General features: G+C 36.5%; 1 long non-coding RNA gene across 3 annotated transcripts in view; it reads left to right on the top strand.

Annotated features, from left to right (window-relative positions):
* The first annotated feature begins 2,014 nt into the window (after nt 1-2,014).
* LOC134473719 (uncharacterized) overlaps nt 2,015-20,844 on the top strand; it is a 38,331-nt gene continuing 19,501 nt past the window's right edge. For 2 of the 3 annotated variants that reach the window (XR_010044118.1, XR_010044122.1), the window contains exons 1-2: nt 2,015-2,100; nt 19,631-19,745. This is a non-coding gene — a long non-coding RNA (uncharacterized LOC134473719). Of the gene's footprint in view, nt 2,101-19,622; nt 19,746-20,844 lie in introns of those variants that run through there. The other variant, XR_010044119.1, reaches the window with a different exon arrangement.

The raw sequence follows: 20,844 nt of genomic DNA, 5'->3' as shown, positions 1-20,844 counted from the left end.
AAGTCAAGTTCAAGAGGAGAATTCAGTTCATTCTTAAACTCCTCATTCTCTGAGAACAGAGAATGCCTTTTCTACTGATCTGATTTTAATGACTTTGGGATGAGTCTTTTTTTGAAAAACTTTTTTAATTTTAAAGACTTCTTTGGGAAAGGCAGGGCACCTTTTCAATGAAATATTTTCTTATGCTTCTTAGTTACCCAGGCACTCCATCATTATTAAGATATTCTTGATAATTAAACAGATAATTATAAACAAACTATAAAGAAAACTGTCCAGACTGTGTCAGAAAATCTAGAATTATATTTCAGACATGTCAGTAGATGTATGATTTCTCTCTATTTATGCCATATAATTAATGCAGTGTTCCACCAAAAGTCCTTAGGAAAGTAAAAATCTGCAAATTAAATATTGGTTATGAGCTTTGATATTTATAGTACTCTTCATAGGTATCTAAGGAGCTTTGCTATCTAAATAAGTATGAAGTTGAGTATCTCCTAAAATACTCTCTGCATTTGCATCAGAGACTGGTAGCCAGGCTTCAGAACTTTCCTTCTCTTCTTCTATAGTAATAAAAGCGCTGTTGATATCACCTCCAGACTTTATGGTTAGATGTGGCCAAATCGCTGTTTCTGAACCATCCTCTGAATTACAATCGTATATATGGCTGTGATAATGTATAGGGTCATTTCTTCATTAAAATAGATCCATATCCTGTTTTTGAATACCAGGTTCTATCTTTTCTAGTCACAGTCTAGAAACAAAATCATACAATACATGGGGTATTGTATGTAGGCTGTTTCACTAAGCAAATTACATTTAGGATTCATCTATGTTGTTGGATACAGTAATGTGTTCCCTATTATTATTAATACTGCATTGGAGATATGTACCATGGTCTGTGCATATGTTCATTGGTTATAGGGCATCTAGTTTGCCTTTAATTTTTAGTAATTGCAAACAATATATTAATATACCTATGATTGCACTTTTGTACGAATGCCTTTTCATTCCTCTGTCTATATGCTTGAGTGGCATTGCTGGGTCATGTGGTAGATGAATGGTGAAGTTTATAAGAAACCACCAGACATTTTTTTACAGAGTGGGTGTGGTGTTTTCACAAATCTGACCAGCAGTTTACCACACTTGCAAGCAATTGCCAGCATGTTTCCCCGCCCCTTGGTATTGCTGGTCATTGAGATTTTAGAACACAATATCTCAAAGACACCTCAAACGTCTCTTTCATCTAACAGAAGTGGGAAGATATCCAGAAAGGTAAACTCATTTTGCATTGCCAGTGATAATCTGGACTACAAAAAAGAGAGGTTTCTTCTGTGGTTCTCAGTCCTGTGTGATTTTTTCCCCCCTCCCATGTGTTCCAAGAGCCTCTGTTCCCTCTTCTAATCCTTTTGAGAAGCAACAGAGGCAATTCCTAACCTTGTCATCTATACAGACACTGACATGTGCTTGTGGCCTCTCTAATCTATGTGGATGATGCAATGAACAGGCAGAAAGGGAGAACATTTGCCCAGGCTTTTTTATTTATTCCAGTCAGCAAGTGAACTCTAAACAGTGTTCATTCATGCATTTGGTAAATATTTATCAAGCGTTTAGTCTGTGCTGGGCCCTTAGCTAGGCGCTGAGATGATCATAATAAATAAAATAAAAGCCTTCCTCTGCTTCCAATGACCTTCAGGTTTAACTCACTTAAAGACATGCATATTGTGAAGGAAAAAAAAAGAGACATTTCTTTTTCAGCAGTGCGTACGCATTTCTTAGACCATGCATGTGACGAGGGTATGCACTGGGTGACACAGGCCATGTGTGATGACTTTTTTTTAAAGGAGAAAAGATACTAATTACTTTTTATTCTGTGAAGAAGTGCAAATATTTTCAGCAAATTGTTGAGATATTTCCTGTTGTAAAGCAGTTCTTAGAGACTTGGAAGAGTTATTTGCTTACATCAGTTTTTAGGAAGTAATTCACAGAAGAACAATTCAATTACAAAAGCTAATATTGTTCCTCAGGCTACACCCTCTCTCCCTTCTTGTAGAAAAACACTGCGCAGACTTCCTATTAAATACAATCTTTTCCTAAAAGAAGGTGAGTGGCATCAATTTTCAAACAATGGAATGCCATCTGGAATGATGATTTATAGAAGAGATGCTGGTTTAAAAATGAGATTATCATGAAGTTGACTTAACATGAGGAAACTGAAGAACATTTCTCTAAATTTCAACAAAAAAGATAAGTATAATCTTATTTAGAACAAGAAATTTGAATTATTTAAACTTGTTTAAAACATAAGTTTTGAAGTGCAAGAAGTTAGAAGAGAATAATTCAGATAACTATGCTACAAAATATGTGTATATATTTAAATACAAACATACACATATGCAGACAGAGTAAAAATGTATAACGTATGCAACATTTATGAAACCTGTCTTAATCTTTAAATATGATTCTATGTATTATATAGTATGGGAAACTACAAATAAAAGGAGAAATAATTTCAAACATTTTAGGATTAGATACTCAATATGTGGGTAGCAGGTATGCAAATTTTCTAGTTGAATACTGATTCTGAGATTATCAATTTGCCTTTTTGGGAGCTGTTAAAATATAATTTCAAATTTGCTGAAAACATTTTATGCTTATTATTGTAAGTTTTCATGAATTGTATTCATATTTTCTTTAAGATTCTATATGTGAAACCTAATGGTATTGTAAAATTGCATGTGCAAAAAGACCTCTAGAAATGTTGAAAGGCATAGGTGACTTGTGTGCAGGTAGGTGAATAGATATCAGCAGTTATTTTTATATGCATCTAATTAGCAATATTCATCCTTTGTGTTTCACTATGACCCACGTGACAGTGTAATATCCTACCTTGATTTAGACAATGACTAGGAATTAGAAAGAAGCTATTTTAGGTGGCAAATAATTGAGTCTCATATAACACCTCCTCAGGACAAAACCGTGATCCTCATTAAATATAATGCAAGAGAAAGTCTGATATTTGAAAGTGTCAAAAAATAGGAAGAATTAGGGAATTGAGGAACTATATGATTAAAAAATAAAATGAATAGGAGTAAGGGTAAAATAAACATTGAAGTAAGTTATGCAGATGTCACACATTTTAGAAGGTGCTTTACATATTTATTTACCCACCGTGATTTTTAATTCTGTATGGAAATACCAATTAAAATCGGTTAGTGAAAACCTAGATATTTTAGACAAGAACTAACAATATATTTTTGATTGAAACTCACAGCAAAAGTATGTTGATAAGAACTATTCCAATTTCAAATTCTTCCTACTATTTTCTGGTAGATCTTATTTAATCAGATAGTAACTAATACTGTACATTTCCACCAAAATATTTATCTTTTCTTTAAACCTATCTCTCTCCCCCTCTCTTCATACAGATATAGATATATAGTTTTATAATCGCTAAAAGAAATCTAGTACATAATCTTTGAGATTCGAGAATATTTATTCAGGAAGGGAAATAAACTGCTGAGTTTTATAAGCTACATAAATTTCATTTACCACCATACAAAGTTATCATTTAGAAATTATTTACTGACTCTATAGATACCTGTTTATAAGTTTTTGCTACATTCCAAAAGTATTTGCAGTTGTAACTTGACCATTTTCTCTATTATCAAGTTGTACTGAATGCATTATTTGAAAAATATAAAAGGTTACCGAAGGGCTGGGGATATAGTTCAGTGGCACAGAGCCTGCCTGGCAAGCGCAAGGTCAAGTTCCATTCCTGGTACTAAAATAACAAAACCAAAACCAAAATAACCCAAAAAACAAAACAACAACCACAAAAGTTTACCATAGATCAATAAATTGTTCTCGACTTCAGTACTTAAATGTTTTATTCTCATTTACAATTAATGCCTTTGTATTCAGAGTTAACCTTTCAGTGGAGTAGTGAATATTAGCCACACATTCCTTATCTTTTATTGATAAAACCAAATTATGAAATGTGTTAAATTTGTGAATGTTCATTAATTTATGAATGTGTTAATTTTACCTTTAACAATGATAAGAGAAAAATCAATATAATACATACTATGTCATATTTCCTTACTTCCTTAAGTACAGAAGACAATATTATGAAACTAGGAATATTCATGCATCTTCAGATATAAGAGTACTAACTGCTAGGAGTTTGGCATAGAAAAAGTATATAGACACATTAAAATGATATTGAACAAGCTGATACAGGTTATATACTTTTTAATCCAGCATAAGCAATTTTCAGCTAACTGTTTTCCCTTGTCTGTGTTACTCTGTGGAACCATAACCAAGTCAACCTGAGTTGTTCTGTGGATTTGATGCATTTTGGGGGTCGCAAAAGGCATATTTTTTTGCTCTCTTTTGCCCTAGTTTATTACTTGTTTTCTTTGCTCTGCTAGCAATTTCTGCAACTGTTAAGTTCTCTGTTATGTCTTTGACATTTTAAAAATGCTGCTAAAGCTCTAAAATGAAGTTGTCAGGTGCTAGAATAAAGCTCTGGGCTCAGATTGGAAGGAATTACGACAGGACAATTAGACCTGTGGATTCAAAGTGGATCAGAGGTATCTGGCTCAGGACCTTTTAGTTTGCAAAGGATAGAGTGGTGGGGAAGACACTCCAGAGACAGAGACAAATTCTACTTTCACATTGCAATTCATAAAATAAGCAATTTTTAAATTTTCACTGTGGAGAATGTAACAGCTGATGTTCTAGTATATTATCTTGCAATGCAAATGTCCAGGGTTAAGAGATTAGCTGTTCTGTTAATTACTAGCTGTAACTCCAACGGCGTGGCTGTCACTGTTGAGGCTTGGAGGAAATTGACAACTGGATAGTCTGAAGATCAGCAATAAATGATCTGGATCCAGTGACAAGTACTAGGACCAGACTCCAATTACCAAAGAAAAAGTTAAAGCAAAAGGACCAAACATTTAGGAAGGAACTGATGTATCTGGTCAGTTACTGAGAGAGAAGGATTCTGATAGAGGAGAATAAATCATGCTCTTATGTACTAAAACTGTGAGAGGTCAAGGACTTGCTCTTAAATCAACAGAATATTTACATTTTGAATTATATTTTATATTCATAAAAAATCAATGGACCCAGTGATTTGTAAATAAGTCACAATTTATACCTCCCCTTACCTAAGAGGAGGACTGGTTGAGGACCTCAGGTCTGGCTGGTAGCAACATGAACAAAATCTCCTCTTCCATAATATGTCACTTGATTAATATAGCTACTTTTCTCCTTGAAGGCAGGGGATTGTTCCCAGGAATCAAACTCACAACCTCGTGTGGGCCAAGCAGCTGCTTGTGCTGCTGAGCTAAATCCCAAGCCAAGGCCAGGGATTCTTAAATTCCAGAATCATTACAATCCTCTACAGCCATTCCAGCATTGGTCTCTGAAGGAGTGACTTGGTTCTCCTCTCTTAAATCAGGAGAATGTAACCAAGAGAGGATAACGAAATGCACAGTCTACATCATGCTTTATCTTGTGCTAAAGCAATACTTCAAAATTCCTCATGGGAAAATGAATTTTTTCTTATTCACTGTATTGGTGAAAAAGTTCAAAAGAGACTTTAATCAAATGTTTTAAAGCTAAGGAATTGGTCTACACTCTATCATTTGCATGTGATCCTTAAAATACATGACATAGGAAATACTCTCCTTCACATTGCTTTTGCTGAGGAGCAACCTGGGAATAAAGGCAATAAGCATAATTTCAGCTCAAAGCTCTGCAAGTGAAGGCATCCCATCACAAAACTGAATCATGCCGTAAAGAGACAATCTGCCAACCTTGTTTCCATACTGAATTTCTAACATTTCACATAAAGCAATACCAGTCAGCATCTTCTGACTCCTGTAAACTGTCAATAAGCCAGGACTAAAATATTTTTGCCACTGAATTTATTCTCCTGAAAGAATACCATTTATATTTCATGTCTCATGGTTTAAATTCAATACCTAGCCGGCCAAATGTACATCTTACTGTATGTGTGTATTTGAACAGTTCCTGATATTGACATACTTTGAAGAAAAATCTTCAGAAATCCGAACAAGATGTCCAAGAATGCAAAACTGGTTTTTCATAAACTGAGTTGAACTTAAAAGTGATGCAGTGAGGAAAAAGAGAAGCAAGCTGCTTCCTAGTGGTTATGTACGATTGTTTTATTAGGTTTGATAAGACTAAACAGTCCAAAGGCTTGTCAGTCTTGACACCTGGCTTACAAAAGATGGAATTCCTGAATGGAAATTGTTCTTATTGAACTTCTCTGAAGGGTTTTGGCTGGAAAAAAAAATGTATCTTTTCTAAAGCCAGTATTTTCTCGGCACCCCTTCAGCTGGCTGAAAAATGAGGTACTAAATTCTTTTCTTAATGGGAAATCTACTGTTGTTTTAATACATATTTTTTGGAAACTTTTTGTTAAAAAATTTCTGTCATCACTTTTCCTTTGTGGAAATAAATATGACACCATATGGAAAAAAAGGTTATAGCTCCACATGTATAGAATAATGTTCTGAATTTCAAGATGAACAAACTCTAACCTCTGTTTAATGATTAGAAAAAAACTGAAAAAAAGGTAGAACTTAATACGTTTCATGGTTATTGTGCAATTTGTCAGCAATATGGCTACCTGGTACCTGACTGTGTTTATATAAAGTTGAAAGTGTTTATATGAAGCATAATAAGATATTTTTTACAACTTTATTATTTGTATTACTAGTTCTATTTCGTGGTACACAGCAGGCCAATTAGTGTACTTCATTTCAGATATTTATACACTACATAGTTGAAAGAATGGATTCCTATACTTCTACAGACTACTTAAAAAATGGGGAACAGCAAACCAAATAAAAAATGTCATAAATCATAGTAGTTCAGATGTTGAAAAATGAAAGTGCTTTTTTTTCGTCTGTCAATGTATCCGAAGAATTTGTAGGTTATGAAGTATTTAATAGAAGAATTTCAGGACTGAAAATCAAAAGGAGTGTTTGGGTTAATTGTGCAAAGATAAGCAGGATTATTTAGAGTAGGTTTAGAGTGCAGAACAGGAAGCTGGCCGTTTTGAAAGGTCCAAAACAAGAGTATTTCGTGACTGTGAATTGCTTGCTTTAGTCAGCCCAAGGCTCAACAGTAGACATAAACATGGAGCTGCAGCTTAGGGTGGGCAGCCATCTGGTATACCCAAAGAGTTCGCCCTTTTTAGCTCCTTTGAAAATGTTCCATAAGAGCCTAACATGGTATTGATTGATGAAACGGGATTTGTGAACCCAGAAAAATGAGCCAAGTGAAATTTCACCCTAGACATGATTAACATCTCCTGTTTGACCACTTCAGATGCTGATCTCAATTCCAAGATGTCCCATTTTATCTTTGATTCAAACATAATCAGCCTCTGTCTTTTGCTTGTTTTTCTCTGACACTTAGGAAAACATTCACCTCCCTTTCCACGTGATTCCTCTAACCAAATGAAGATAGTTCTAACATTCCTTAGTATACAGCTAAAGCGGAAGACAGAAAACATGCTCAGTATTTTTTCTGCCATTTATAAAAATATGAATTAATCTTATATATATTCTATATCTTTAAATGAGTTGTTATTCATCCCTTTGCTTCAAAGATATTTTAAAATATATCACTTAACATACTCCCAACAGAATTTAATTGTAGTAAGGACAGGAATGCTATTGTCTTTACTTATATCCTCTGTTGTCAGAAAGGGTTGTATTTCCTACATTTACACTGAACCATGAATTTTCCTATTTTGCCAATGTAGTTTCATTACCAGAATTACCTCCTCCCTGTTAATAAACTCCCTTATTTTGGTATCTACTTTATAGCTATATAGAAGGAAATTCTGTGACAATCTAAAACAATGAAGAGTGAGAAAAATGTAATTGTGATTCGACCTGATGCACAGCAAATGTGCATTATATTCAGGAGAAGGTTGGTAGGGCTAATTGTTATTCACTTGCTATGTATATAGGAATCATTTAATAATTTACATGTGAGAAAACAAATCAGTACCTTGTCTGGAGTGTAATTCCTTTTCAACTTGTGCTTTTATGCTTAAGTATTTTCAATCTTACTTTGTTTGACGGATCAAACAATTGACAGAGTGGTCGTTTTTAATGTGCTCCTCTAATCTGATACTTGGTTGAGTTTCAAATTCCTGCTTCAGAATTAAGCTTCAGGTCTGATAGCTCAAGCAAGTATTTCAGAATAGGCCTTGTCTTTCTCTTCATGTAAATAAAATATAAATGGCTCGGCAGTGGTTCTGTGATTCTTTATTGAATTATTTATACTCCTGCACATTGGCAAGACTCAGATATACTCACTTAAAGTCAAAAGTGAACAGAAGAAAAGATTTCCTAAAGATGAATAACTTTGACTCTTCTCTGTCAGAATATCTTTGGGAATAGCCACAAAGAATGTTCTTAAAGATTTATCAGTCTTCACAGATATTGTCAGAGCTTTCAGATATATTGAATATTGCAATACTACAATTGAAAATCACACATGGATATGGATATAGAGTATATTATTTAGCATTGAAGAAATTACATATAACATATATGAATATATTATATATATGTAGTTTTCCAGTAGTAATCAATCTATGTAGAACATGAGAAACGATAGAGCCAGCTCATGAGAAAAAACAACAAAAGATTGATTTTGTGTTTTATTTAAATATTCCAAATGAGAGGATTTAAAAGCCAATTTAAATTGAGAATAATTAGTATATTTTTCTAGTGATTAATAAGAAAGAAATCAACAGGACAATCTAGAACTCTGTTCCCAAATTGTAAATACTGTAGTGTTAGCAGATCATGCTACTGGGCTTGACAGGATGTTAGAATGAAGACTGGTACCGACAGTTTCAAATGTATGAGACATACAATTATATGCAGATCATATTCATATAAGGTATCTGGACTTCCAGTTTTGCCATCCCAAGGGCTTTCAACAGTTGAAAAATACACAAAGGGTTGGAGTTGGGTAATACCTTTGGAGAAGACTGTCTTTGAACTTTATTAGCAACCACACATTTTCCACCAAAGGCACCTGGGTCTGTACCACTTTCTTAAGGTTGATGATCAAATCTTTTGGCAAGTAGCAAGAGAGCTAAGATACCTAAGTTCCTGCAGTTGGAATCATGTGGAATGCACTAGTGGGCAGGAGAAGGGCAAAGCAAGTGCTTAGTGACAAGGTAGCGCAGAAAGGCTCATTGCCAGCATTCTGCAGTCCTGGAGTTTGTCAGAGCAAAGGCTGTGTCCTGCTCATCTCTGTGCATCATGTAGGGTAGAGAACTGGCACGAAGTTATCCAAAGTCATTCCAGAAGGTGTGTCGGGGATGGTGGTGGGGAGATCCAACCCCAGTGTATGTAAAATGTATGCTTAGAATGGCAGTTGGCCCTGGAGGCTCAGAAATTGGAGGAATCACTGACAAGCCTCTGCCAGTGTCTCACAAGCATCCCACCACCAATGATTGTAACTGACTTAAAATATGCACTTGCTTGACCATTTTTTTTGCAGTCTCCAGACAAAAGGTGCCCTACACCAGAAGAATTTTGTACTTAATCCAGTTTCCATTTGTAAAGGTAATCTTCTGTACATGTTAATTATTAAAATGAGACAATTTCAACAATACAAGCTGGTCAATTACATAAAAATGAGAAAAAAATCAGGGGCCAAGTTTTCATCCAGCAATGGAGAAAATTCTCCTACTGAATAAACTTACAGGGACTGGGGGGGAAGGGGAAAGGAAGTTGCATTTTGATTAGTTACAGGCTATGATTCATGTTACTTTAGAAGATACTTCTAGTTTATTTGAAAACCCCTGATGGAGTGGGGCGGCTAAAGCCCCAGGGGATTTCTGGGAAGGTTGGACTTCGAGCACTGAGGACCCTCTCACAAACCAGCCGGGGGCCAGCGATGACCCCACCCTCAGGGGATCGCCTGTGTTTCATCACTGTGTATAGGAAAATGAAATTCTAAAGCACCAGGAGCAACATTCTGGATTACATACAATCTTTGGGGCGTAGAGACTTGCCATGTGGAGGGAATTTCTTACATGTCATTCAGAGTTAGACTTCTTTTGATTTAGAAATACATGTTTTTAATACTAAAATGTTATAGTTTTAGTTAAAAATGCTTTCTTTTCAGATGTTTGTGGACTAGAAGGAAATGTGTGACAATACAGAACCAAACATGCTGGGCGGAAAAGCTTCTAGACAGACCCCGGTCCATGGTGGGCACAAGCTCTGGTCTCTGCTTATCGCTCTCTGTGGCCTGCACAATGTGTCTTCCTGTCTGCCGGGTAGTTATGTACAGTACACATACCATAAAGATTTCTGATCTTGCTTTACTTTCCTTCCTGGCAAATTCCTGGGACTGGTTATTTTTTGATCCTTAATAGGGAGGAGTTTTATGCCTCTAGAAATATACTGCAGTTTTATGGCTCTGCCTGATGAGTGAATTTTTCAGCAACCATATGGTGTAGCTGGCTCTGACTCGATCAAACTCTAATGGCCCTCAGAGTCTGGGGAGCAGCTTGTTCATTCCTATCTTTCTTAAGTTTTGCTCTATTGATGGCCGTCTTTGATAAGACAAGCTGTTGAGTTTTCAATCTCAGCCAGACGGTTTCAATAAGAAAGTTTGAAAGCCATCTTTTGGTTAGGTTTTATTTTGCAAAATTTCCTTTTTCTAATGCCATAGATACAAGATTTATAAAAATGTTTTTCATTTTCTTTTTGAACATTTTAGAAAGTAGTTGTTTCTCAAATCTCTACTCAAAATGATTTAATTTCTTAGGACAATCTCCTCTATTTTCATTTTAGTTGAACAAAATGTTTTTTATTCTACTATAATATCAGAGTTGACACTTTAGGTTTTTGAAATATACTTATAGTTCACAATTATTTCCAATGAGATAAGGTGTATTCAGGGTGTTATGTGTGTATATTTCACAATTATTTTAGTTTTAATAAGTAAAGTATTAGACAAATTCATGAGTTTGCTGTATAACCTAGAGCCTAGTATTTTTAAATCCAATTACTTACATTATGCTTGTTACATGGGTAGCATCATACCTGGAGAAATTTAATATCCAGAAAAGGTAGTACAGTTACTGTTAATAATGTATATTGCTAAAACTTGTTAAGTAGTTCCTATTTGCAAAGCAGTATGGTAGAATTTTAGAGGCTCAATGTTAATTAATTCTCTTACACAACAAAATGGATACTATTGTCACTTTATTTTAATATTAAAGTAAAAGAAAATATGGAGAAAAATTGGAATTACCTTTGAGCTTTATAATGCATTGCAAGAAGGATGCCAAGAACTTCAGTAAAACAGAAATTCTGCTAGTCACAGGACATAGGAAATTGACAAGATTGCCCAGTAACAATTTTAAATGTTGATGAGAAAAATGAAAAATCACAGGTGTCATGGAAACCAAGAAAGATTGTGTTTCAGGATATGGGACCAATGTTCTCTAATCTTAAGAAAAACTTTGAAGTCTGATGGTTTAAATGGTTCTGTTGGATTTATTAACAATTAGATTGCTGGCAATTTTGACATGAGTGATTTTAGCAGAATGTTGCTTTCAAAAGGACAGGTGATTGGGAAACGATCCATGAAGTGAAAAATCAGAAATAATAAATACAACAACTTTTTAAGAAGCTTGATAGCAAGATACAGGAGTAAAAATGAGTGCTGGTCACAAACGGGGCAAGTATAAATACATGTAGAAGTTTATGTACTTTGTACATGTCATAGTGAGAAGAAGCTAAGGTTTCTGGAGTCATATCATAGCTTACTGAGAAGGGGGTTGCTGAGGGAGTTTAGAGAAAGCTTGAGATTTTGCACTAAAGGTAAACAGCTTACTGGGGAAATATGAATGGATTGGTAAATGGTGTTCTCTCCTGAAATGGTCCTTTAAAGATGTCACGGCTGAGATAAGATGGACCCACCAAGCTTTGTGCCTTCACATCACTCCGGCCTTGGGTATAGGCTGCCCACTGACAGAGGCCATAATGGTGGGAAAGCACGCTCTGCAGCTCAGGGAAATTCACAGTGAGGGATTAGCAGCCAGAACTCCCTAGAAAAGAGGGTCTGCATCAGCCCTAGAAGGGTTATCTGAGTGGAGAGTTACAGAAATGATTACAGTTAACTATTAAGTCACACAGGATCATTAGTGTCTTCTAGGGAATTGTTCTCATCTGGGAACAAATTCTCCAGAATTCTTGTTGGCCTTCCTGCCTTGGAAATTTGCAAGAAAAGAGTTAGTTGGATTAACTGCAGCCACTGTTGCTGTCTGAGGTCTGCAAATAGTAATTAATACTCAACACCCTCTACCACTATATATTCCAGATTTTCGCATTCTCAGAAAAATCCTGTGCTTACTGGATTGTTTTCTCAATGCAGTCACCAGATCCCTGAGGGACCTGAGTCTCTGGTTACCATGTCCTTCTCAATGAATCACTGTGTGTCTGTTTTTTAAAAATTGATCATGAAACATTGTCATACTCAAGTAAGTTCCCAGAACATGAAATATATTGATCCTCATTTTCGGTATAATTTCTACTCACCCTGTTTATCATGGTTTTCTTCTTGCTCAGCTGATTACCAGGACAGTGACTCTAGCTTTCCTGCTGTTTTCACAAGAAGCTTACAATCACTGATAGGAATTTTCAAGTCTAAGGTCCAATGGGGAAATATTGAGCCAAATTCTTCTAGTGTGTTGTTAGTAATGAGGGTAAATGTGGCTATTTTTACTTCTGAATTTTTGTCTCCTAGCCACACATGTTTAACATATTGAAGATATACCCCCATGAGAGACTCACTGATTAAGTTATATGTTGTATTTTGGACGGTGAAACCTCTACTTTTATATCATAGACTAAATTGAGTGCCTCTCTCATGAATCGTGTATCATAGTCCTAACAGTATCTTAGAATGTGACTACAATAGGAAATAGGACTTATAAATTAATAAATAAACTAGAGTGATTAACAGTCCAATATCAGCCATTTGTGGACTGGGGGTAGAGAGAACAAGGCCACACCAGGAAGCAAGTCCAGTTTGGGAACCAGCACCATGCACAGGCCTCTGCTGAACTGGGAACAGCTAGATCCCAGCCCCTTCCATTGCAAGGGTTGGAAATATAAGCAGTACCATCCCCAACCCTCCTCCTCCCACATAAGCAACTGGCTGATCCAGAGAAACACAGGCTGTGATGATAGCTACGGAGGTGAAATGCAATGGCATGCCTGTGGTGCTTTGTTTCACTAACATTGCAGGTCTGGGGCCAGTGGTCTGATCATAGATGCAGAAGATTAGCGGTACACAGTGTGGCATCTGCGGGGTGGGGGTGGTCTCCTGAGGGCTGCAACATTGCTGACTCCCTATGGTTTTGTTTTGAAGTCCTATATCATTTCCATTGTTTTGTTGGACTCCCTATGGTCTTGTTTTGAAGTCCTATATCGTTTCCATTGTTTTGTTGGGTTGAGTTTTATTCTCTTTTGTTTTGTTGGATTATGTTAAATCTGATGACAGGAGCACTTATTTCAAGAATAACAAGAAATATTATGGCAGCAATTTTGGATTTGCTATTGGCTTGTTTTGAAGCCCTTTATTGCATTCATTGTTTTGTTTTTATTGTTTCTATTATATTCTGTTCTGTTTGATTTTTACTATATCTGAAGTTATCTGTAGCTTTTTTGATGACATCAAAAGGCATTATAATAACTATTGCAGGTTTTGTAATGCTTTGAAGTTCTCTATCTCTTAATACTGATTTGTCTTAATTGGTTTTATTCTTTCTAAAATAAAATTAAAAAAACAAATAATTAGAAAACTAATATCAGTTACTATACTGAAATACCTGAGTCCAGATGTTTATAAAGAACAGTTTATGTAGCTCACATGAAGGACCAAGAGGATAGTATTGCCATCAGCTCAGCTCTGGTAAGAACCTCATGGAAGCTGGTATACGAGAGTGAGAGGAGGTGAGAGAGGAGAAGATCACATCATCAGATAAGAAGCTACAGCTGGTCCAGCTTACCCTTCTTTTACACTTCTCTCACAAGAACTAACTCAGGGATCACAAGGACCATACTAATCCCTCCAGTTCAAGACTCATCTAAAGAAGAAAGGGAAGTTTGGATGTCAAGAACTTAACATGCCCCCTGAGAAGCAGAGAGAACAAGGGAAAAGAATGGTTATAAATGCATCTGGAGTGAGTTAGATACTTTGGGTTCTATTAAATATTTTTTATTTTAATGTAACATGAAGAGGAGACTTTGAATGAAAAGTCCAGAAGTAAGGGGTCTTTGTCATTAAATCTGATTTTTAAAAAGAAACATCTCCAAAGGCAAAAATGGTTTGGAAAGGAACCAGATTGGAACCCAAGGCACATTTTAGTGATTGTGGGAATAAAGACACATTTCAAAGAGAAACAAATTATGACAAGAGAAAAAAATTAAGTCATTTGTAGGACTTCATAGTGGGTTAATTATGAACCCAAAAGAAGGCAAAAATGTCGAGGAAGACACACAGAAATAGATTCTGGCTGGAAAACTGAAGGATGGTCCTGTGTTCTAGACACATCAAAGATGCTAAAGACTGAGGCTCTGGAGGAAGCCACAGCTGAGTCACCCAGGATGGAGGTAGCAGTGCAGCTGGATAGAGGGAGAAACTGTGCACTCCTTGGAGGACGACCCCCCGGCTGGGCTGGAGCAGGACAGCTCCTCTGTCAGGAGTACAGCAGAGGCTGGGCTGCCCTGCTGGAACCTCCAGGCAAGCCCACAAAACCTGAAGACCGTTTGTAGCTCCATATGAATTTTAAGGTTTAAAAATGTTTCTATGAAGTATGTCAATGGGCCTTTGATAGGGATTGCATCCTATATGTAGATTACTATCAGTAACATGAGCAACATGAGTAACATGAGTAAATAGCATTAATTTTTCTATTTTATTTGTGTCCTAAGAAGTCTGTCTATGGCTTCCAATATTATCTCACATAAAATACTTCGCTCATCTATGGTTTTTTTTGATGCTGAGATAAATTCTTTCTCTTCGTACTTTGTTGAGAGTTTTTTTTTTAAATCATGAAAGAATGTTAAATTATGTGAAAAGAAGAAGGTCTTGTTTTAAAATTCAGATGTTTCCTCCTAATCCAGACTATTTCAGAAAGCTCCTTTTCTTTTTGAAGCCATCTTTTATGATTTTATTCTCCAGTTATGCTTATGGCAGGGAAGGATGTTGCTGTGCCCATTTTTTCTTGTGTTTCCATTTGTCTCTTTCTCTTGAACTAGATGCACTTCACAATATGAGAGCTTCTGAATGCAGGCGCCAAATCACATTGAACTTGAGGCTCCAGAGTTTAGCCCAGTGCACGACAAATAAGCACTGGTCAACAGGTGTGTGTGGGAATGATTAACATGCAATAATGGATTAGATAACCAGGAACACAGTATGAGAAAAAGATCAATGGATTACGGTACCAGTAGAAGAAAACAGTGACTAAAACCAAGTCATTAGAAAGTCTTATACCAGGACAGTCCTCACAACAGTCTTTGGCTCCAGAGAAAGTTAATAGGCCCGGGGGTACTGATATTCATGCATACCAATGTATTAGTATATCAAATATTTCAAAATAGGCATGTTTTGTAACACTGTAAAAGGTACATGCTAGGACTCTAGGGGAGGATCAATTTTTAAAAGCTGCATGATAAGTTTTAGAGGAATCAGTAAGCATGCCTGAAGTTAGAAAAATATCAAAAATCACTTGGTGTGATAATGACTAAGTAAAGAAGAGGAAATTTTTCTCTTAGTCCAGTGTCAAAATTTGTAGCAAGAACATCAAAGATGTTTAACAACAATAGCGTAACAACACTGCTCTGGGCAGAGAAGGAATATCACCCAAGTAGCAGTTTATTTCAAAGGAATCTGAGCTCTTTCCTGTATTCACCAGCAAACTGGCAATGACTTAGTTATTTACAATTTACTTTACTAAAGATAATAAATGTGTCAGAAATTTTATCACAAACACAGGGAGGAAAGGGAAAGATACAAAAACAGAAGATAAAAAGAGATGTTGGTGGCATCTGGGACACAAAAGATATGATATTTGAGCAATCTGTGTTTTCTGAAAAGAAAAACCAGAAATTGGGATTTTTATTTTGCTCTCTCCTTAAATAAATTTTCTTACAGATGTTATAAAAATACATTTAATAATATGAAATTAAAATACATAGTAATAGCTTGAGTAAAGTTGGTTTATGCTACAGAATTTGATGTACTGCACATCATTTGAAATTATAAACAAAATGTTGGTGCTTGCTTTTGTTTCCTGCCCAATATTTTGGGGGTATTTTGAGGAAACTTTTCCATTATCCAAGAAGGAAATGATTAATCTGCTTCTGCCCAGTGCCAGATGTTAACATGATTTTGTAGTTTATTTAAGGATAGTCTTGAACGGGGAGGACAGTCCTTCCTGTTTGATGTACCAATAAGATGAATGAATGTGAATGAAATTCCTTACTGTGCAGTTTTAAATTTGCTTCCTGTATCTTTCTTGAGGTCACCAGAAATAGACTGTGCTCCAAAGTATATTATTTGCTGACAACTTTACTAGTCTTTTCAAATGTCCTGCCTTCCACCTTCTTTTTAATAATAAAAGAATTTTCTGTATTTAGCTGTATTTCTGTATTTGGCTTCTGTATTTGTTGAAATTGAATGTCATGTGAAATATTTTTACTGGGGCCGGTACACCTATTGCTGTTAGATAAAATGACTTATGCTATTAAAATATTTCTTTTCATTATATTTGCTGGCTTTTAAAAACATAACTATGGTTTAGAACATTACTTTGCAAAAAGTCAGGATTTTTGGAATGTCTTTTGTTTTAAATGATCACTACAGAAAATACTGCATACAAAAAGCAAGAAAATAGATGAGAGGCCTCGTAGGTTCACATAGCTAGCAAAGAAGAGACCATGGTATTTGGACACAAAGACTTACACAAAAGCCCACGTAGTTTACTGAGCTCTGCACTGTGTAATTCATCAATGAATCCTATTGACTCGCAATTCAAAATGGTGGCTTCCAAATGGGTTTCACAAACAATTTTTTCTCCTCTATTCCATAGTTACCATCCTGGCCCACCCATTATCATCGGGATTAACTACTATAGATGGCCGTGACTGTGTTCCCTGCTGCCACCTGTCATACATTGTCCTTTTTCACTCAACAGCTTGAGAGACTTTGTCAGCCCTCTGCTGTGTCACCCTCCTGCTTACTGTCCTGACTGTTTTCCAATACAACATCCTAACCGAGCTGGACTCTTCCCGCTGGAATGACTTTCTAAGAATACACCACATGACAAAAAATTTAATACACACATACATTATTTACATTTATATCCCTCAGTTATCAAATTCCTACAGAATTGTGAATCTTTTAAATGGTGTTAGGAGTATGAAATATTCTACTTTTAAAATGAGATAAAAATTGGGGTAATTCAATAACCAGGGGGAAATAATGCAATCACTTTATTCAGCTGCACAGGATTTTGTGTTTTTTATTTTATATACTGTAAGTAGTTTAAATTTATCCACTGTTTACTCAACCATTCATCTATGCACATTGTATTTACTAATGTATTTACTCATTCAATACTTCACTGTGTATCATGCCCTGAGCAAGCTAGTAAGTCTACAGGGGTGAAATAAAAATCTTTAACCTTCTCTATCCATAAATACAACATCATTTATCAAGAAAAGAAGTGAGCTGTCAATGTACCAACACACAAGAATGAAGCATATTGCTGAGCAATAGAAACAAATCTGAAGAGGAAATATATGCATGATTCCAACCACATGATTCCAGTAAAGGCAGATGGAAATGGTAAAGGGATCAGTGGTTGCCAAGGTTTAGGGGAAGGGATGGATGAATATGTGGAGCATGGGGAATTTTTAGGGAAGTGAGACTGTCTTGCCCGACATTTTTTAGGGAAGTGACACTATTCAGCCTATTTGTTATGTATAACATGAAGAGGGCAACCTGATTTAAACTACAAACTTTAGTCAATAATAATTTATCAGTATTAGCTTCTTAAATGTAACAAATCTATGTCACCAATATGAGATATTAATAAAGAGGGTTAGGGGGAGGGAATATAAGAGAATGCTCTGTGATCCTGGCCTAACTTTTCTATAAACCTAAAACTGACCAGAAGTTAAGTTTACTTTTAGAAGATCTATTGTCTTTGTCCTCCAGAATTTCAAAATGCAATTGGAGCAGTTATGTACAGACCTATACTTCCAGTAACAAATTACCCCACACACTCGGTGAATTTCGGCAATAAGAATTTATTTTGCCACGGTTTTGAAATGCAGAAGTCTGAGTGTGAGGTGCTGACCTGGCCAGCTCCCTCCAGTGTCTCTGAAGCAGAATCTTTCTATGCCTCTTTTATCTTCTGATGGCTCCTGGAGTTCGTGGGTTTGTAGCAAATTCCATCTTGGCCTTTACTCTTACAGGGCACCTGTTTCACATGACCTGTGCTCCTTCTCCCTTTATCTAAGGAAACTTGAATTGGGTGGAGAGCCCACTTGTGCAGGACAGTCTCATTGTGACATCTTTAATTACATCTGCAAAGAGCTTCTCCTAAATAAAGTCACACTCAGAGGTTCAGGGGTTACGATGTGGATGCACCCTCTTTTGGAGGGGTGGCATATTCCTTTCACCCTACTCTATTTATAATAAAACTCAGAATACATTGATAGACAATGAATACAGTGCTCTAGAAAGGATAGAGAAAGGTTCATAGGGGATAGGGAGAGAAGCAAATATTAGTGGATGACCTGGAATTTGTTAGATTGGGCTAGAGTGTTTTGGAGTGAGAGCTGGTGAAATCTCCAGAGACACTCCCCAAGAAGGCAGAGAGAGGCAATGGGGCGCCATGGTTATGAGATGGTAGAGATATCAGGGTCTTAAGAGAAAGCTGGTGAGGACTAAAGGGAGTCAGTGTAGCCTCTGGACATGTAATGTTGACCTGGGACAATTTTAAAAGAGACTTTGAGATTTTTTTGTCCCCCCCCCCAACTTTTTAAAGATGAGATCATATTTGTGCTTTAGAAATAGGATTGTTGACAGCAGAATTGGAACTTTAGGAAGCAAAGACCAACAGCAGGGAAATTAACAGGCTAGGGTAAAAAAATCGGACATGGGGGTTTCAAGAGCTAGGAATGAACAGAAAGAAAAGAAGTAAGAGGTATTTTGGAAATAGCACACAATGAGTAACTGGATTCCATGAATGGGAAAGAACACGCAAGTGACTCGGAAGGCTGTGACTTCAGCCCTTCATTTGGTGCCATTATTCAAAGCAGGCACGGAGGGAGGAGACAGTTGTACGAGGGGTGAAGAAATGCGAGTTTGTTTTCAGATACGTTTAACTTTGTCATGCCTTGTCTCTAGTTTTTGGTTTAGTGTGCTGCAATTTCTGCTCTGAACAGCAAAGAGCTCTGAAAAAAGATCTGAGCTTTCAGGGAAAAAATCATCTTTAAAATTGTCTTTACAATTTCCCACACAGGTCTCTCCCAGCCAGTGCCTGTCACAAATGACAAGCTCCACCAGACCCTGTGCTCTGAGAACAAGGAATTAGAGAATCCCTGACCACTAAGAATTATTATAGCTGGCTCACAGAGGTAAGCCACTATTTTCTCTTTTTGAAGGCATACGAGAAGGCTGAAATCACTGCTATAGGGTAGCAGCCTAATCTTATTATAAAGAACTTGAAAAGAGAATGAGAACTAAGCTTTCACAGGGAAGAGGGTCCTCAGACCCACAGAATGGTGCTTTACTCCTTCCCGTTTTTATCTTCAGAGTTGCTGCAGTGGAGAAAACTATGTTCTAACCTAAAAAATAAACATTCTATCCCTATGACAGGGACTGATTCACTATGGAAACACTGACTGAGAAGGCATTCTGGCTTACTTCAAAAGACTTTCAATAACTGCCAAAAAAGTTTATTTGGATAGTGTCAGTTTCATGTGTTTAATCAACTAAAAACTCAATCCAGGGTGGAGAGTGTGACACGGCATGTGTTCGGAGGAGGCCGGGCATGTGTTCGGAGGAGGCTGTGCATGTGTTCCTATTTGCGGGAGCAGAAGTGTGTTTGCATTTGTGGATGTTTGAGCGTGAGCAAAGGTGCATGCATGTGTCATATTATTCTTTTCTATTTTATTCTGTTCTTTAGCAGGGTCACGTTTAACAATTAGTATAGTTGGGATCACCTCAACCCTACATTTCCAAGGTTTCTATAACACATCCCCTTACACTATGTCTTGCATTAGTGTGCTCAAAAAGATTTCTGTAACTACAAACAAGACTGAGAGGTAGAAAAGGAACACCTGTTTCCTGCTGGTTAACAGACTTCAGCATGATGTCTAAAGCCTTCCTTCGAAGGGCTGCATGCTTTTTGGTTGGTTTCAATGCACAGTATGTACTAGGAAATCTGTGCGTGATCTTTCAGTCACATAAAAGCAAACTCATCTGAACTGATCTCAGGTTGTTGTTGTTACAGTAGTCAAATTCTGTATAGATACATGTGTTAATAAAGATGTGATGACAGCTTATCGCCTTTGGTACCATTAAAATTTAATGTATAAAATGAGGAGACCAAACAATGTCTCATCCTGGATTCTGAGTTTTTCTGATCTTATCTATGAGCTGCAGTACTTGATAAAATGACTTTTTGCTGCACTGGTTCCATCCCCACTGTATATCAATGTATAATATGTAACA

This window comes from Cavia porcellus, unplaced genomic scaffold (genome assembly GCF_034190915.1).
Source record: "Cavia porcellus strain 051 isolate PalLab524CR breed Dunkin Hartley unplaced genomic scaffold, mCavPor4.1 scaffold_2, whole genome shotgun sequence".
NCBI classification, from domain to species: domain Eukaryota; kingdom Metazoa; phylum Chordata; class Mammalia; order Rodentia; family Caviidae; genus Cavia; species Cavia porcellus.
The sequence above is the reverse complement of the archived record's forward strand: the minus strand, read 5'-3'. Positions and strand labels throughout refer to the sequence as shown.